Source organism: Centruroides sculpturatus, unplaced genomic scaffold, assembly GCF_000671375.1.
Source record: "Centruroides sculpturatus isolate CEXI.00-Female unplaced genomic scaffold, Cexi_2.0 scaffold443, whole genome shotgun sequence".
Lineage (NCBI taxonomy): Eukaryota > Metazoa > Arthropoda > Arachnida > Scorpiones > Buthidae > Centruroides > Centruroides sculpturatus.
The window spans coordinates 229969-234953 of NW_019384892.1; positions in this window are offsets into that span (position 1 = coordinate 229969).

A 4985-nucleotide genomic window follows, 5' to 3' on the forward strand; every position below is an offset into this window, starting at 1 on the left:
TCAGATAGACTCATATTTTTACAGTAAAAATAATTTTTAAAATATTACTTTTTTACGTATCATTTATCAAGAAAATAAACTTATTTCTGCTTAAAAAACGTAGTTTATTAGATTATGAAATTATGAGTAATATAATGTCTTTTAATTAATATGTACGTTATGGGCCATTAAATAATATTGATATTTTAATATCAATATTATTTATGCAATATCTAATGCTAGGATAAGGTAACTGGAGTAGCAAGCGTTTTTCCACTTGCTCTTTCCTAGTGATGAGTCCGTTAATTGGCTTCATCACGATAAATCTATCTAGTTTCATTCTGATTCTGTTAAGAAAAATACTTTGACAATGATTTAAGGAAAGTATTACTTTATTTATTCTTCGTAGAATAAAGAACAATACGTAAAAACTGATTTCTGCTTAATTGCAATAATCTGTCGTTAATTAAATCATGCTAGAAATTTTTTTTCCTACGAAATCTTGAAGATTTTACATAAGTCCGGACAGTTTGAAACTGGCAATATTCTTTTCTTTTGTGTTAGATGAAGTCTTCAACATAAAAAAACGGTACTCGTGTCTTTGTAAATTATCAAAGAATGGTTCATATTGCCTGAAGAACCTATGTTGCGCATTGTTTATGCAGGTAATTATATTTCTCTAACTAAATATTGGTAAACTAATTGCTAATGGAAAGAGATTGTCAAATTGCCAAAACGTGTCGATGTATTTCATACACGGTATAATTTATCACTGCCATTTTGTCTCTAAATTACTGGTTTGAGAAGTTAGCTGAAAAGAGTGATATATTACGTTTATTCTAAGAGAATTGAGACGTATTCTATAATTATTGCAAAAAAAAAAATTTGTTCCGAATGAAATAATTTCAATTAAAATATTGTAAGATAGGTTTTTCAAACAAATTTTATAAATTTGAAAGTTAATTATTGATTCTTTTGCAGTATCCAATTCTTGTTTTATAGGTAATATTTAATAAATTTACTTAAATATACATTTTCGTAAAGCATTAAAAGAAAATAAGATTTGCATTTCCTTAACATTAATTATAAAAAAGTGTTTATAACAACAAAATCTAAGAAACGTACTTTAAAATATATATAAACTGAACTTAACATTTAAAAAAGTAGTCTTCCTAATGCGCCAAATGAACTTTGAAAAGCAATTTTATATAGTTTCTCAGCGTAATGCTTTTAAGAAAAGATCGACTTCATTTATGTTTAACTACGTTCCTGCGATACTAGAAGAATACATAGTATAATAAGAAAACTTCAAATTATTTTTTGTTTTAATATTCAAATTTTATATTATCACTTTTCCAACTATTATACATAACAGAGGGAAAGTATGGCAATCGGTCAAAAAATGACCCTCAAGATTTTTACATTTTTGAATTTGTGGAACCTTAAAACATCCAGAACTGCAAAAAAATCGGGAGTTTTTTCCTGTATGTATGAATGTTAATGTGTCTTTGTGTGTGGAGCACGATTTTTTTCACCCTGTTTGAAGCTTAATAATTTCTGTGCTTCTTGTCAAAATTTTCTGAAATTTAACAGGGACGTTTCTTTATTAGGAGATCGATGTTATTGCAATTTGGTTATTAAAAGTCGAAGGTTAGAGGAGATATAGGGGATCGTGTATGGTGTGTATATTCAGTAGGATCGGACTTAATGACAGGATTTTATTCGTTATTGGCATTTACAATATTTTATAAACCCATACCTACCCTCAAAATTAAGCTTTTTGCCATTTTATAATAGTTAAAAATATAAAAAGTTTGGTAGTACAAAAAATACACTTGGTGGCGACATCTGTTATATTTTATAAATATAAAATATGATAACAGATGTCGCCACCAAATGTTGCTGGTAATGTTAAACAACTAGTTGCTGAAATTTTTCTTTAATTCGAGACCATCTTAACAGTATTACACATGTTATTTTATGAATATTGTATCATTTATTTAAATACTCTGGTACAATTTAAATTCCATTCTATGCATTTTTTCCACTGTGTTCAGCATTTTCTTTGAACACGTAGGGGAGATCGGGGCAACTTCGGCATGCGGAGCAAGTTTGTCAAGCGCTTTTTTTAAAAAACAAATTAAAAGGAGACTTTGGTTATAGGTTAGGCAGTTGAGTTTTATTGGTGGCTTGTTGAGTGTAGTGTTTTTATTGTTCTCCAACAAGCGTAGTTGAATTATCAAGCAAATTTTCATTTTCGTTCAATTCCATATAATATTTTTTTTCCATTTATATTGAATTGGCAGGTTTTGTTATAATTCCATGATAACGAAAGTTACTTTTCCTGTTAGAAGGATGTAACTTCAACTTATTCACGTGGCCAGATCGTGGCTTGGCATTCTGTTCTCAGGGTTGTACTTAATGTTTCGAAATCATGACTAGCGGGGTAAGATCGGCAACATAAAGCCACATTAGAAGCAAAGGATAAAAATCAAACAGATGATAAATGAAAACATGTTTGCATTTGTTATTCATGTATATATGTCTTTGAACTTGCATTTCGTTGTAATAATATTAAATGGGTGTTGGATTTGTATTTCTTTGTTTTAATAGTGAATTCCAACTTATACATTGTTAATAACATAATTTTATATACGTGCCTATCTTGCCCCATTACTGTTGCCCCTATACCAGGGGCAACTTTAATAAAAATAATTAAAATAATTACAACTTTACAAAAAGAGAGAAGTTGCCGATCTTGCCCCTATACCCGGGGCAACTTCGTCAATTTCTCTCTTCTTGTAAAGTTGTAATTATTTTAATTATTTTTATTTCCAAACTGATTTTAACCAGTTCTATAGTAAGGTAACATTCCAATAGACAATATGCAAAGCTTTTTTTTCAGTTCACAGCAGTATTTATTACACAAAATTTAAGTAAAGCTTAACATGCCGATCTTGCCCCGATCTCCCCTATACCGACAGACAAAATCATAAATTTCGTAAATTAGCCTTTAAGTAATGAAATGTTTGCTTTTATCTGAATACTACAAATATATATCTTATTTTCATCCACTATGAGGATCATTTCGGTATAAGCTAAACTGCAATTTGTATCATAATACCGAACGCGGAGTCTACCAGTAGCCAAGTGGTCTTCGTAACCTGAACACTAGGTCGTAGGTTCGCGCCTCGCTCGGACGGGCTGGCCACGTGGAGTTTTCCGGATTTTCTCCACGTCTGTAACGCCTGAATAGGGACCAGTTTCCCTTATAAAGATCTCCCGGGAAAGCATCCTCCTAGGCAGATCGCCCAAGTGTTGCGTTGCCATAACTCAAACCTGAATGTAGATTTTTATTTATTTCAACATATTTAAGCAATATAAAATGCTATTAATGTTTATAGTTTGTTATGTTATAAAAGCACAATTCAATTAATGGAACAAAATAATTACTGTAGACACAGTGATGTCAGTGCCCCGGAGCAAGTAGAATCGGTGCGTCCCCTTGTTCCTCGGAAATGGTCTCGCGAAATTTATTTTGAACATTTAATTTTAAATATATATATATATATTCATTTCGATTTAAAACCTTACTTAATAGCAATTTATTTGAAATTCGAGCCATTTCAACAATAAGATATTCAATTTAATAAATACGAAAGTAATAATAAAACAAAGTGCAATTATTTAAATACGGAGTACTTAAGAATATTTACTACATGTTATACAAAGTGAAATGACAAAATTTGGATATAATAATTAATCAATTAACTATTAGTATTAAATTCAAATCTAAAAGTTAATTGATTAATTATTATATCCAAAATAATTTGTTACAAATGTTTTTACAAGTTTTTTATTTCGCCCTTTCTAACTTGGCGCCCTCGTGATTCGTGCGCCTGGAGCAGTTTGCTCCAACTGCTCCACGGTAGCTATGCCTCTGTATAGACATATTTCCTACAAAGAACAATTCTATAATTACATTCAATAATAGAAAAACCGTCGTTACCTGTGGAAACGCCACTAGACGGCGCGATGCCTTAGAGTAGTAGAATAATAGTAAATGATACAATTAGTTCTTGGAAAATCGTTGTTGAGTAAGCAGTTTTATTTCCCATAATTTCAGTATCAGAAATTTAAGATAAGTTCCAGGAAACATATTGTATATACTCGTATGTTGGTGAAACACCCAGTAATGAATTTAGAAATATGACGCCCCTAGGCTCACAATATGTAAGCATCCCCAAACTAACAGTGCCACTTTTTCATTGAACAATTCTCTTTTATAATTTCGGAAATAATTGTATTTTTACAGATTTTTAAATATCGAAAGGGCAAAGGGCACTGTTATCGTCATTTGTACTACCACTCTGTTAAATTCGTATACTGTATTAGGCTAATACTACTTAACTGATATTGTCATTTTGTCCTTGCTTAAGCTTTTAGTTTAAACTAATTCCTGTGTCAGTTGTTTCTACATAAAATTATGTTTTCGTTATTTTATTGTTATTATTATTATTTTAAAGTTTTGCACGCCAAAACGCTTGCTTCCCTAGGCCCAGATCTACTGATTCTAATGGGAAATCTGCCACTGGAAATATTGATATACATACAGTATGTTTCCATATAGGAATGGCTAACACCAACATATATAGACTACAATATGTTCGTGTTGGTGTTAGCCATTCTTGTATGATGTTTCAACTATATAATACGGATTTCAGTAACAATAGAAAATATATTACAATCGTAACAGTGGAGGATATACTTATTTTTAAAAATTAATCTTTTCTTACAATTAAAATTGTAATGTGTTAATGGGTTTTTTAGAATTATTTTGATCATATATATATATAATAACCTATTATTTAATTTACAGAGGGCATATTTACAGGCCAGAAAGTTTTTGTAAGTAAATAATACAACGAATTTATGAATTTTTATTTTATGGCGTGTAGGCAAAATGCCCTTTATAATTACAGAAAAATATACATTTTCTTTCATCC